This window comes from Caretta caretta, chromosome 1, assembly GCF_965140235.1.
Source record: "Caretta caretta isolate rCarCar2 chromosome 1, rCarCar1.hap1, whole genome shotgun sequence".
Classification (NCBI taxonomy): domain Eukaryota; kingdom Metazoa; phylum Chordata; order Testudines; family Cheloniidae; genus Caretta; species Caretta caretta.
In genome coordinates, this window is record NC_134206.1 from 169,153,016 (window position 1) to 169,168,774 (window position 15,759).

The window sequence follows — 15,759 nt, forward strand, 5'->3', positions numbered from 1 at the left end:
ATCATCCCTATTAATTTCTATGAATTCCCATGTATTCTTATGGGATTTTCTATTACATAATCCATTCGGCCACCATTACTGTATTTTCTAATTTAAACTATTGCTAATTTTTATCTAATTAAAACCTTATTCTTAAAAGCTAATTACTGTTCTAAGTATGTAAAAAGGTCCTGAAACCATCACCACTCCTTTTATGTTCAATTAAGCAATTTTTATAGCTTCCAAGGTTTTACTGCAGATTTTCCCCATCCGTCACATCAGCCATTCAAGGAATGAGATTTAATGGATGAACTTGCTCTGACATATAATGTGATTTTGTGGTCAAAGTAGTGGAGATTTTTTGGAAAGAAATGACTTGGAAAAATACTGATTGTCAGTGCAACATTTCTGGATGCTCTTCTGCTGTTAAATAACTAATAAGTGTGTTAGTTATGGAAACAGATATCCGTAGGCATGCAGTTTCCAGGAGAGTTACTGTTGTGGAGAAGTGTAAAAAGGCTGGCTAAAAAAATTCCTGAATGCTCTAGGTCAGTGGTTCTTAACCTGGGGTGCATGCACCCCCTGGGGGTGCGAGATGCCCTTTCTGGGGGCGAGAGACATGCCAGATTTTTTTAGAAGGTTAATCATCAAAAATACAAATTAAGCACAGGCACGTAAATACAACTATTTTGTTTCATCAAACCTATGTATTTATTAACATTATACATTTAACTATTACTGTAATATACAAACAATATATATATCTAGGTTTAAAGAACTGACCTACTTCAATGATTTTTGACAATAGGTGCGAGAACATATTTTGAGAATCAAAGGGGTGCAGGCTGTAGTAAAGATTAAGAACCACGGCTCTAGGTCATGTATATCCTGAGGTTCTCACTTAGTTTATTCAGTCCTTACTCAGGCAAATTCCTACTGAAGTCCATGTGAACTTATCTGAATGAAGAGTGACTTAAGACTTAGGCCCAGATTTCTGAAGGTATCTAGGAGTTTAAAGTCAATGAGATTTAGACTCCTACATGCCTAAATTCCTTTTGAAAATGAGTTTTAGACTCCTAAATCAGTTAGGTGTTGACATTGAGTGCAGTAACATCTACATACCTCTAAAAATCTGGGCGTTAGTGTGGTAGCTTTATATTTGACATGAGCAAATATCAGACAATTTTATGTGCAGTTTACTTACTACCTGCTTACACCTTTACTTAGCACATGTTTTCCATAGTGGAAGTTTCACATCTTGCATGACTCACAGGAGGACTCACCTTTTGAAAATAATTATCTGTACCTGCACCTATTTTGGTGACTATGACTGAGCCATCTTTCTATTATAACTGAAACCTGAAATTTTCAAATTATTTTAAAACCTGAATTTTCAAATTATTTAACCTACTATAAATGTAATAACTTATAATTACATAGACTATTTAATCATAGGTTTTCAAAACAATTGTAAGTGGCATCATTGGAAGAAGTAGAACACCTCACCATTCATTTCAAAGTCCTTTGGATAAACTACTTTGTTCCTGATTGGAATTGAAACTTGCTCATTACATTTTGGAATGAGCAAGCAATCAGGAGCATTTTCCGGAAATCAAAATCTGTGTGATATAGTGAGAATTAAATGCTTTGGATTTTTCATCTTTCAGATTAAATGCCCCACTGCTGGTTAAAAAAAAGAAAGGCAAAACTTTAAGTGCCAAATATTTATTCTGAGGAAATAGAACTGTACCACTGATTCCAAATTAGAGATGCTCAGATATTGTTCAACAGAACTCTGTTTTGTGGAAAAATGCCAATTCATCAACCCCAACATTTCTCACAAAAGCAAGTCAGGTTTAACAAACTTTAACCTCATTAAAGGTTCCCTACTGATTCCTTTATATGATCCAGTTGAAAGATCAGGGGCATAGTGTGTCAGATAATACACTTTGTAAAGCATTTAGGGATGTATCCTGTTAAAGTGTTAGTTTAAGATCATATTGCTGCCCCTTCTTTGGATACCAGTGTCCCATTCTGGCACTAGCATTGGCTATCTGCAGATATCTGGAGCCTTGAAGGTTGGCTTCCCAGCAGAGGAGAAATCAATGTTGTGGAGTCTAGGTATATTCTAAGTGTATCTTGTTTTATTTTCACACATACACCAGGCTTTTGTATTGTGAGAAAGGCTAAACAACATTTCCCAATTCACTTTCTCCATACCATTCATGACTTTGTAGACCTCTATCACAACCCCCTTCGTTGCGTCGTTTCTAAGATGCATAGTCCTAGCCTCTTTAATCTCTCCTCATATGGAAGCTGTTCTATACCCCTAATCTTTTTTGTTGCCCTTCTCTGTATTTTTTCCAATTCTAATATATCATTTTTTTTGAGATGGGGGCAACCAGAACTGCACACGGTATTTAAACTGTGAGTGTACCATGGACTTTTACAGTGGCTTTATGATATTTTCTGTCTTATTTATCCCTTTCCTAATGGTTCCTATCATACTTAGTATTTTTGATTGTCAGCATACATTGAGAAGCTGTCTCCAAGATGGCTAACAGCTCATTTAGACCCCATCTAATGGTAGACCCAGCTAACTGTAACAGCTAATTTAGACCCCATCATTTTGTAGGTATAATTGGGATTATGTTTTCCTGTGTGCATTACAGTGCACTTATAAACAGTGAATTTCATCTACAATTGTGTTGCCCAGTTCACCCAGGTTTGTGAGACCCTTTGTAACTCTTCACAGTCTGCTTTGGACTTCATTATCTTGCGTAACTTTGTATCATCTGTAAACTTTGCCATCCCACTGTTTATCCTTTTTTCCAGATCATTTATGAATATATTGAACAGCACTGGTCCAATATAGATCCTTGGGGAACCCTGCTATTTATTACTTTCCATTGTGAAATCTGATCATTTGTTCCTACCCTTTGTTTTCAATCTTTTAACCAGTTACTGATCCATGAGAGGACCTTCCCTCTTATCCCAGGACTGCTTATTTTGAGCCTTTCATAGAATTGTAGAAGAGTAGGGTTGGAAGAGACTTCAGGAGGTCATCTAGTCCACTGGTTCTCAACCAGGGACCTAGAGTCCCCAGGGAGGCCACAAGCAGGTTTTGGGGGAAGGGGCGCAAAGCAGGGCCAGCATTAGACTTGCTGGGGCCCAGGGTAGAAAGCTGAAGCCCCACTGCATGGGCCTGAAGCCCAGGGCCCTGAGCCCCGCCACCTGGAGCTGAACCTTGAGCAACTTAGCTTTCCAGGGGCCCCTGTGGCATGGGGCCCAGACAATTATCTGGCTTACTATCCCATAATACTGGCCCTGACTTTTAAATGCAGAAAATAAATAATAAATGCAGTTATTGTGGCACAGGTGGGACGTGGAGTTTTTATAGCATGGGGGCGGGGGAGCTCAGAAAGAAGAAGATTGAGAACCCCAATCTACTCTAACTCCCTGTTCAAAGCAGGACCAACCCCAACTAAATCATCCCAGCCAGGGCTTTGTTAAGCCAGGCCTTAAAAACCTCTAAGGATGGAGATTCCACTACCTCCCTAGGTAACCCATTCTAGTGCTTTACCACCCTCCTAGTGAAATAGTTTTTCCTAATATCCAACCTAGACCTCCCCCACTGCAACTTGAGACCATTACTCTTTGTTCTGTCATCTGCCACCACTGAGAACAGCCTAGCGCCATCCTCTTTGGAAACCCCCCCCACTTCCAGTAGTTGAAGGCTGCTATCAAATCACCCCTCACTCTTCTCTTCTGCATACAAAATAAGCCCAGTTCCCTCAGCCTCTTCTCATAAGTCATGTGCCCCAGCCCCCTAATCATTTTTGTTGCCCTCCGCTGCACTCACTCCAATTTGTCCACATCCTTTCTGTCGTGGGGGACCCCAAAACTGGCAAACACAGATGTTGCCAAATAGAAGGGAATAATCACTTCCCTCGATCTGCTGACAATGCTCCTACTAATGCAGCCCAATATGCCGTTAGTCTTCTTGGCAACAAGGGCACACTGCTGACTCATATCCAGTTTCTTATCCACTGTAATCCCCAGGTCCTTTTCTGCAGAACTGCCTCTTAGCCAGTTGGCCTCCAGCCTATAGCTGTGCATGGGATTCTTCCATCCTAAGTGCAGGACTCTGCACTTGTCCTTGTTGAACCTCATCAGATTTCTTTGGGCCCAATCCTCCAATTTGTCTAGGTCACTCTGTACCCTATCCCTACCCTCCAGCGTATGTACCTCTCCCCCGAGCTTAGTGTCATCTACGAACTTGCTGAGGATGCAACTAGACATCGAGCTGTTGATCAATACCCGTTGAACCTGGTGATATAGTCAGATTTCTATCCACCTGATAGGCCATTCATCCAACCATACTTCTTGAACTTGCTGGAAAGAATACTGTATCAGACCATCGCAAAAGCTTTGCTAAAATCAAGGTACATCACATCCACCGCTTTCCCAATATCCACAGAGTCAGTTATCTCACCATAGAAGGCAATCAGGTTGATCAGGCATGACTTGCCCTTGGTGAATCCATGTTGACTGTCCCTGATCAACTTCCTCTCCTCCAAGTGCTTCAAAATGGATTCCTTGAGGACCTGCTCCATGATTTTTCAGGGGACTGAGGTGAGGCTGACTGGTCTGTAGTTCCCTGGATTCTCCTTCCCTTTTGAAAAGATGGGCACTATATTTGCCTTTTTCCAATCGTCCTGGACCTCCCCCAGTCACCACGAGTTTTCAAAGATAATGGCCAATGGTTCTGCAATCACATCAGCCAACTCCCTCAGCACCCTCGGATGCATTGTATCCGTCCCCATCGAACTTGTGCATGTCCAGCTTTTCCGTTTGGTGAGGGACCTTGTCAAAGTCTCTCTGAAAATCCAAGTACATTACATCATCCTTATCCACATGTTTATTGGCCCCCCTCAAAGAATTCTGATAGATTGGTGAGGCATGATTTTCCTTTACAAAAGTTGTATTGACTTTTCCCCAACAAATCGTGTTCATCCATGCGTCTGATAATTCTGTTCTTCACTATAGTTTCAACCAATTTTCATGGTACTGAAGTTAGGCTTACTGGCTTGGAATTGCCAGGATCTCCTCTGGAATCTTTTTTTAAAAATTGGCGTCACATTGGCTATCATACAGTCATCTGGTACAGAAGCTGATGCAAGTGATAGGTTACCTTCCACAATTAGTAGTTCTGTAATTTCATATTTGAATTCCTTCAGAACACTTGAGTGAATACCATCTAGTCCTGGTGACTTATTACTGATTAATTTACCAATTTGTTCAAAAATGTCCTCTACTGACCCCTCAATCTGGGACAATTTGTCAGATTTGTCGCCTAAAAATATTGGCTCAGGTGTGGGAATCTTCCTCTCATTCTCTGAAGTGAAGCCTGACGCAAAGAATTCATTTAGTTTCTCTGCAATGGCCTTGTCTTCCTTGAGTGCTCCTTTAGCACCCGAATTGTCCAGTGGTCCCACTGATTGTTTAGCAGGCTTCCTGACTCTGATGCACTTAATTTTTTGGTGTGTATTTTGCTAGTTTTTCTTCAAACTCTTTTCTAGCCTGCCTAATTATACTTTTACACTTGACTTGCTAAAGTTTATGCTCCTTTCTATTTTCCTCAGTAGGATTTGGCTTCTAATTTTTAATGGATGCCTTTTTGCCGTTAATCACCTCTTTTATGCATCTGTTTAGCCACGGCAGCATTTTTTTTTGTTCTCTTACTGTTTTTAATTTGGGGTATAAATATAGTTAGCCTCTAATTTTTTTTTAAAAATAGTTTCCATGCAGCTTTCAGGCATTTCACTCTTGTGACTGTTCCTTTTAATTCCCATTTAATTAGCTCTCTCATTTTTGTGGTGTTCCCCTTTTTGAAGTTAAGTGCTACTGTGATGGGTTTCTTTTTCCTCCCTACATGGATGATAAATTTAATTGCACTATGGTTGCTATTACCATACATTTGAGTTACGCTCACCTCTTGGACCAGATGCTGTGCTCCACTTTGGACTAAAACAAGAATTACTTGTCCCCTTATTGGTTCCAGGACTAGCTGCTCCAAGAAGCAGTCATTAATGGTGTCTAGAAATTGTTTCTCTGCATGCCATCCTGAGGTGACATCCTCAATATGGAGACAGTTGAAATCCTCCATTATTATTGGGTTTTCTGTTTTTGTAGCCTCTCTAATCTCCCTGAGCACTTCACAATTACCACCCTCATACTGGTCAGGTGGGTGGTAGTGTATTCCTATTGCTATACTCTTATTATTCAAGCATGGGATTTCTATCAGTGAAGATTCTGTGGTACAATTTGATTCATTTAAGATTTTTACTATATTTGACTCCATGATTTCTTTCACATATAGTGCCTCTCCCCCACCAGCATGACCTACCCTGTCATTCCTATATATTTTGTACCCTGGTATTACTGTGGCCCATGGATTATCATCATTCCACCAAATTTCTGTGATGCTGTTACATCGATATCCTCATTTAATACGAAGCATTCAATTTAGTCCATCTTAGTATTTAGACTTTGTGACAAAGTTCGTCCTCTACCTTGGTGGGTCCTGCGCTTATTGGCGGATTTTGCTCACCTCAGAGATTCACAGTAGCCCTCAGTTTGGCCACTTTCATGGCTCAAATCTGCCATTCATCAGATAACCTCATCACTGGCCAGCATGGGAAAAAAAGAGTAAGAACAATCCCCGCAGTTTCTGCTCATCCACCATGTGGGTCAGGGAACAGCTCAGAGACCTTCCCCTCTGGTGGAACCTCCAGTGTTGGGTCTGGAGTTGGGAGGAACCTGGAACTAATGTATCTACCTTCGATCACTCTCTTGTAGCCATCTGGCCTGACCCTGTCACAACTTCTAGTATTTGTATACAAGCATTTAAAAATTTCCTAGTTTAAGCAAAACCAAATAATAGACTTTCTTTCAGATTCAGTTACTCTTGTAGATGGACCTAAATAAAATGTACAGCAAAAAAATGGACCCATCACATAATCCCATGGCAAGATTCCAGGAACACAGAGAAGAATAAACTTTTTTTCTTTTGAACTGGTACTGTCAAAATCACCAGTGAATTACCAGAATTATGAAAACTAATGATTAATCAGCATCTATGGAAAACCACCTACTAGAATTACACAGAAGACCACATGGCTCCTTCCTTTTCATTTTTTCCATGGAAACGTCAAAGGACTTTCACCCAGTTTCTTATATGTAGGCCAATCCCCTTTTTAAAATGGGAAACACATAAAAAGCATTACTAGCCAAGTTTTGGTTTCAACTGCGTTCTTTGTTCCCGGAATATTGTATTGGCTGAGTACAGGAAATTGTCTAAATTACTGCAGTACCAGTCTGATGTCTGGAGAGAAAAATATCACACATCCTATGTCAGTTACAGCATGATGCTATAACACCAAAGGGCTTTCCACTGGTTGTTATGATGACAAAGCAATGGGAGATCTGACTAAGGATAACAGGATTTGGTCTTAATGCTATAATGATAGTTAGTAAAATCACTTTGGTTAATAAATGTTTAAACAAATTAGTTAAGGGATCAACATCTTATGTATATGTATGAAGCAATATTAATTGTGATATTCTTCAATTGAATAAAGCATAGTACAGTGTAGACAAAGTTACTGACATGATTAGTTTTAACCAGTTTAGTACATTACTAGCAGTGCTGGTACCATTTAATCTCTATACTGTAAGACCGGGTCTTCATTGCAGAGTTAGCCTGAGTTGTCTACACTAGAGTTAAATCCTCCTGAGGTAGCCTAGTTCCAATGACAGTGGTCACACTTCAGAATAACAGTTGTGTTTCACAGTGCATTTGTGCTAACAGCTGACTTGTAGAAACTTGAGCCATAGTCTATACCCCCAACAGACCAGCCAAGTTGAGATAAAAGCACCACCACACTTGAGTTACAGGTTTCTGTGGGCGGACAGGATTTGAATTAGGGCCTATACTTGAGTTACTTCTTCAGTGAAGCCAAGTCCTAAGAATAGTTGTTGAAAAAAACATTATGCCTTTGGTTCCCTGAACATATTTACAAGGTGCTAGTTCTCACTTGTAATTTTAGTGGGGTTTTCCCATTTGTAAGAACACAGGAAGTATGGGGCAAAAATCCAATAACTAGAATAAGAGAAAAGGTATTCACTGAAATATCTAGAATATCACCACTTTGCTAAATCTCATTTTAAACTATATGGCAGCAAAGAATGAAATTACTATGACCAAAATTGCTTTAATTAAATTTGGCTTCCTATATGTGTATTCTCAGGAAGGAGAATGTTAATCAAAATGGTAAAGAGTATGATTTTAGAATTCAACAATTCTGTTCATCCTGACAAAGAGAGAGAACTCAGTATAGTTCAGTAAAATATACTGTAAAGTAGGCAAAAATCCTTTTTACAGGACAGCTAGAATATTACACAATGAGCACATTTTAAGTTTGGTGTATTGCACGCTTACCGTAACTTGTTTAATGAAAAATATTAGTAAAAATACACAAGTAAATTAAAAAGTGGCAAGTATATTAAAAACAAAGGACCAAAAGTTAAGTAAAGTCAGTGGGATGGTACATGGCACAAATCAGCACTGACTTTGGCCTAATATCATTGATCAAACTCATATGTCAAAGGAGAGTTCTTTCCTCAATCTAAGTTATATCTCCTTAAAACATGCTACAGTATCACCATCCATAAAAGCAATAGAAACAGTAAATATCTCAGCATACCTTTTCATAGGGATATGAATAAGATTAGTTTTGGTATGAGGCAGAATGGTGGTGGTCCTGTTGTGTATTTGGGAGCAGAGATGCGAAGAACTCCCATTCCTACCTGGTATTTGCACTCCTGGAAGGAAAAGAATGAAAGATGGGGTGGGTAAGAATTTGTAGTGATTTTAGTGGTATTAAATGCCCCAAAGTGAAGGGCAGGGCAGGATGGGCGCTGACCAAGTTTCCTTTCATACCACCTGTTAAACCAGGGGAGCACTGTTATTATATGTCTGTTGTATTCCCCCAACTTGCCTGAGGTATCTGTCTCTGTCAGCACCTCTGAAAACCGTACCTGTTGTTGAAGAGTCCTCCCCTCCCCCACCACACACGCACTTAGAAATCTGTGCCTTCCTTTCTGTACCAGACAGGGCAAATAGATCAGTGGTTAGGGTTCTTGCCTGGGAAGATGGGGTTCAATTTGTAGCTCCCTACCAGGCTTACTGGGTAACCTTGGGAAAGTCACCTAGTCTCTCAGTGCCTCAGTTCCCCCTCTATAAAATGAAGGTAATAGCACTTCCCACCTTACCAGGGTGCCAGGAGGATAAATAAATTAGTGATGGTCATGTGTTTGTGTTGGAGGGGCATGTAAACTACCATAGATAGATTTACAAAATATCTTTACACACTTCTAACAAATTTGGAATTTAAGGTCTCATTTTGTGTATCTATACATTACATTTTAGGATAGGGGAGGGAAGCAACAGCAATGACCAGTAAAGGTCATATGGGACACTTGATGTATCCCAGGAAACTGATGGTAGTTTTGCACATAAAAATAATATTACAACAGCCCCACAAATTAAGACACAATTCACAGCAGAAAAACTGTACAGAATTACACAGGTTTTCGCCAAGCAGCTCAAATGTACACATCAGGGAATATATGCTCTTAAAGATTTATGTTCTGCTCTCATTATATGACTATTCATCATACTAAGCTGAAAGGACATGAGCCCAGTGTCTGTGGAAACATCTATTTTTACAGCCTCCTCCGTCACACTTGCAAAGTGTGCTTTAATAATGTGAGTACTGGCATGCCTCACTACATAATGAAGACAAACTGTACTTTTAAGAAGTAGACAAGCTACGCATCATATTTTTTCTATTTTTCTTCCATGTCTTCCATGCAACTCCTAAGGGAGAGAAAGGAAAATTGAATTTTTAGTACATAAATTCATAAAATACCAGTTATCCTTAATGGCGAAAGTCTTGCATACATTTATCAAGAGAGAAGATATGTTCAAGAAACATGTGGTTTTGTGGTTCATGCCCATACAGAAGTGACCCTACCCTGTCTTATATGACTTATAAGAAGTTCTGGTTTTCTCCATTGCAAGATGGTTGAAATCCGTGTCCGGAATGGTGTAAATAATCACACAACATGATTTTGGATGTTGTCTTGTGGTGTCAAATTTTACCCACTTTTATTGCACAAACATTTTCAAATATAGCCCTGTGTATGCAATTTTCTTTTTTCACTTGCATCAAATTTCCTATATGCTGATGGTAAACTGAACTGATGAAGGTATAAAAGTAACAAATAAAGCCAAATTATGCCCTTTTTCTGAGAAACTTTTCATACAGCTCTATTCATTACGACTCCAAAAGTTGTGACAACTCTGCTCGGTTTGAGACGCTTTGGTTCAATAATGGAAGGCTTTATTAGCAAGAGCTTGGAAGAATTAAGACATTTCAAGGAATAACTTAATTTAGTCAAAACAAAAAGGCCATCTCAGTAGGATGTGTCAGATTGAAAAATATTGTCACATACTGTGAGGATTAAAGTGATCAAAATAGAAAGATCATGGGCTAGATTAAGCCTGAAGTGGGGAAGGGAGGGAGGGAGGGCCACACAAGTGGCTTTATGCCATCTCTTCATACCCCCATCATCTCTGGGTGCAGTCAGGGGTGGTTTTGGCTTTAGGTATAAATTAAATCATCCTTAGGGTTGTTATAAACCATGTCCACCTTGTTAAGGCCCTCAAGGGGCTGTCTATCCATTAGGGTCATTGGAGCTTATCACTCTGTGGCCATGCCCCTTTGTTCTCTTGGCATGTCCCCCAACATTACACCCAGGGTCAGGACTGTGTGGTGTGTAACTGGCTATGCTGGCTGGCAGCGATTGCTCTAAAGGAATCCCTGGCTGTATCTTTAAACTAGCTTTTCCTCCTACTTACATTGTTTATGTAGAGTAAAAGGGGACAAAGGGAAGGTGAGGCTCAGGCCCTTTCAGATAGAGGAAAATGAGTCTTGTGTAACACTACTCCTTTGAAGGAGCTCCAGCTAGACAGCAGAGAGTTCTCTTAGAACAGAGCCTTGTGAGGAGAAGGAATGCAAGGAAATAAAGGAGAGACTTTTGCTTATTAATGGAAAAAGAGAAAATTCACATTTCAGGCTGCCAGTGGCTATGAGTCACTTCTTTCAATTGCTAAGAGTCCCTATTTTGTTTTAATTACTAGGGTATGTCTACAGTGCAATTGGAGGTGTGATTGCAGCACTTGTAGAGACACCCAAACTAGCTGTAATCTAGGTAGCTCGGGTACGAGTAGCGGTGAAACTTCAGCAGCATAGGCTTCGGCATGGGCTGCACAATCCTGCCCAGGATCCTGGGTACTTGTGAGGCTAGACTGTGCTGAAGTACATGCCCCATGTCTTCACGGCTATTGGTACCTGAGCTAAATAGATTAAAGCTAGCTTGGGTATGTCAACATGTGGTGCAACTGCACTTTGACTACATTGTAGACATACCCTTAAGGGTTCACAGCCATGCAGGCAGACATTTCCACAAGACAAATTTGAATATGAATCTTAGTCCATGGCTTGAATTCAGTTGAACTGATTTTGGAATTTAAAACATTGGCATAAGCACCCTGCATGAAATCTTGGCCATATTAAGTCAATGGCCAAACTCCCACTGACTTTAAGGAGGCCATGATTTCACCCTTTCTCTTTATGTCTTCGTAACAGGACGATAAGAAATAATTTGTCCCCATTCTCCGATTCTTCTCAACTTTTCATTGTATCACTATGTCTAGTATATCTCCTCCCCTTGGAATGAGCCGGGGCTGTTTTCTCCTTTTAAAATCTCACACTCTTATATATGGTCTCATCCAACTCCTGCAATGCACTCTGAGGCACTATTAGAATTTTGTCAATGAGCAGATGACTATTATAGCAATGAGAGCCTACAATGCTGACTTAGTATAGAGAAAGTGTAGGTCTGCTGGCCCCCACAGTTGGAACATTAGCCATAGCAACATTGTTTGGGGGCAAGGTTGTGGCAATTCGTGTTGGAGATGACAGGAACAAAGGAAGGGCTACTTGGGAATGGTGGGGTGAGGGAGAAAGTTAGTTTCAAATATAGCCAGGTTTTTATTTATTTTTTAAAATGCCAAAATGGTATAATCAATAACCAATTGTCCATTTCATAGGCAGCCAATATGAGTGAATGGAGTGGAATGGAATGACAGTCGGTCACACAGTTTGGCATTACTTATTAAAGCTGACAGAATAATTGATATTTTTGGTTCAGGAGCTGAACTGAAACATCTCCCCCCAAATTGTTTGGTTTGAACCAAAAGTGATTTTTTTTTTTTGCTTGTTTGTTTTTTCTCATTCAAATAAAAAATGAAAAAAAATTGTTTCAGGTCAACAAAACGTTGCATTTGACCCAAAACATGTATTTTTTTTTTGGTTCATTTCATTTAGCATATTTTTGAGGCATTGAGAAGATTTTAGTAGTAGTAGCAATAGTATTATGATCTCTTTCATAATTAGTTATACTTGTATATATTTCAATAGAGGTTGTACTGATGATTTATTTATACGACTTGCACTTTACTATATTATCTGAGATTCCTCACTTATTTTGTCTCCTCATCTGGAGAGTAACAAAGGCAAGAACATTCACATAATTAAATCACCAGCAAATCATTTGATTTTCTGAGAGCATAGACATGTTTTACTTTTACATAGCGTATATTGATTTTTTGTGTGTGGCTATTTTGTGAATAGCACTGTGTATCATGAACTCTCTTTAATTTACTGCCTCAGCATAAAGGGAGAATCTAGATGCAGTGTAAGTAATTCTTGATGACCTGCTATTTTGGAGCAAAAATGATCAACACCACAATGAGACTGTGATAGATTTTCATAGATTCATAGATACCTAGGTCAGAAGGGACCATTATGATCTGACCTCCTGCACAACTAAGGCCACAGAATCTCACCCACCCACTCCTGCGAAAAGCCGCACCTATGCCTTTGGTATTGAAGTCCTCAAATTGTGGTTTAAAGACTTTAAGGAGCAGAGAATCCTCCAGCAAGTGACCCGTGCCCCATGCTACAGAGGAAGGCAAAAGACCTCCAGGGCCTCTTCCAATCTGCCCTGGAGGAAAATTCCTTCCTGAACCCAAATATGGTGATCAGCTAAACCCTGAGTATATGGGCAAGATTCACCAGCCAGATACCACAGAAAATTCTTTCCTGGGTAACTCAGATGCCACCCCATCTAACATCCCATCACAGGCCATTAGGCCTATTTACCATGAATATTTAAAGATCAATTAATTACCAAAATCATGTTATCCCATCATACCATCTCCTCCATAAACTTATCGAGTTTAATCTTAAAGCCAGATAGATCTTTTGCTCCCACTGCTTCCCTTGGAAGGCTATTCCAAAACTTCACTCCTCTGATGGTTAGAAACCTTCATCTAATTTCAAGTCTAAACTTCCCGGTGGCCAGTTTATATCTATTTGTTCTTGTGTCCACATTGGTACTGAGCTTAAATAATTCCTCTCCCTCTCCAAGATGAAGAGTAATTTTATTAGCATATTTTTCCCAAATGGGAGGGTAGACCATAGCCATTGAGAGTAGGGGTTCTGGAAACTGTAGAAGGTACTCACCTCTGAAAGGACGCCAAGAGATTAGATAAGGGATAAACCAGTGGAAGAAAAGGGACATGGGGAATGCCATCTGATTTGAGAGTGGATGAGCATTTCAAAAGGTTCTGATAAGAATTGAATCCAAACTGGAGAATTCAAGAATAAAATGGTGAACCATGTGATGTTTGCCCATACATACTCATAACAATTGGATATCTTCCCAGACAGGTATTCAGTATATCTAAAGGTATGATTGATTACTGAAGAATCGAGCTGTATGAATAACTGATTTTTCAGTTCTGACAGTTTCAGAAAAATGGTTTGGGTCAAACCAAATCTGATAATTATGCCAAGCTGAGACCCACCTGCCATTTAGGAGCAAGTCAAAATATTCCTCTCCCTGGCTTCAGATTTAACACCTAATATTAATCAGGTTTTTGTTGGAATGATTTACATGCATAAGTTACAAAGCAAATATCAAAACTTCTGGGAACTTTACAGGTATATTTTTTTTAATGCTTCTCTCCTGACCAAAGCCTGGCCCCTTTCCAAAGGCCATTTTTGAATTAGAGACTATAAAGAGATTTGTAAAGGGTTTCATTTGATTTCAGAAAGTTGAGAGAAAAAAAATGCTCATTAGTTCCAAATTGCCAATAAGCGCTAAGGCAAGAGTTATTAAGAGAGAGAGAGAGTCATGAGAGAGAGATGCGTCTGGGAAATACAGTGTAGTCTCATAAAATTCTGGAGCTGTGTACTTAAATATATCACGAGAGAACAAAAATAAGCAAATATAGTGTGGCTTTGTAGGGTAAGTAGGCTACTATGCAATAGAGAAGTGCAATTGCTCAGATACTGCACAGAGAGCATGGTTAGCAAATAGCCAGGTTAAGCCACTAAAGCAAAGCTTGTTTAAAATGACCTAGGAAACAGACCTGCATCCTTAACAGAAGTGAACTGATACGTTGTGTGTACATAAGAGTGTGTGTGTGTGTGTGTGTGTGTGTGTGTGTGTGTGTGTGTGTGTGTGTGTGTGTGTGTATGCATGCGCACACACGACATCTTTACAAAATTCACAATTTGGATTAATGTGGCTGCCACTGGTGATTCATGTACAAATGGATGCAGAAGTATATTTTCCACCTGTAAACTAGATTGGTGCTTAGCAGCTTGGACAGTATTGCCATTGCCAGCAACAGGTGGCATACAAAGGAAAGCCATCTTCCTCCATAGAAAGGTTAAAAAAAAAAAAAGAGGTTATGAAAGGGCCTTTGTGTTTGGTACAACTCTGGTCACCAAAACATACAATTAATAAGGCTGGGATTTTCAAAAGACACAAAAAGGAGTTAATCACCCATCTCCCATTGAACTTCATGGGAAACTGGACACTTATAACCCATAGGGTATTTTGAAAAACGTAAGTTATTAAACTGTATGCTGAAGAATAAGAAGCATGGGGAACTACTGTGCTCCTTAACTGATGAGCTGTGCAAAGTCAGGAAGAATGATCGGAATGTCCTTTTGACGCTGTTATAACAGTGGTGATGCTCTATATTTAATTAGTGCTATATGTATGTATACAGTAAGTGAAACACTTTTGAGATGGAAGGTTTATCTATAAGAGTACATTTCTCAAAATGTTTCTGAAATGCCATCTGTTGGAATATTTAAATTTAATAAGCAAACACCAATCTAAATAGAAAAGTAAATGAAGATTGAGCTTTCTAAACCATAAAAGTTTAGCCAAATTATATTTGCATAATATAGCACATGTAAAAAGTTTTCCCTTTGCAAAAATGAAATCTATAATAAATATGTGATTTAACATTTTCATGATAAGGCTGCTCTTTCCCCTGTTAGGATCAAAGAGGCTTGGAAAAGAGAAAGAGAGCTGAGAAACTGCAAAACCAAGATTCTGATCCTGCAAGCACTGAAGTAATGAGTGTTCCTGGTGGGCACAAGGGTCCACATGTGCAGAGCAGCATGCAGGACTGGGACCCAGGATGAGACACACTGTCACAGGAGAACAGATGTTTTTCTGTACTTCTGTAAAACATAGTGGACCTTGAGTGCACTCCTAAGAGGC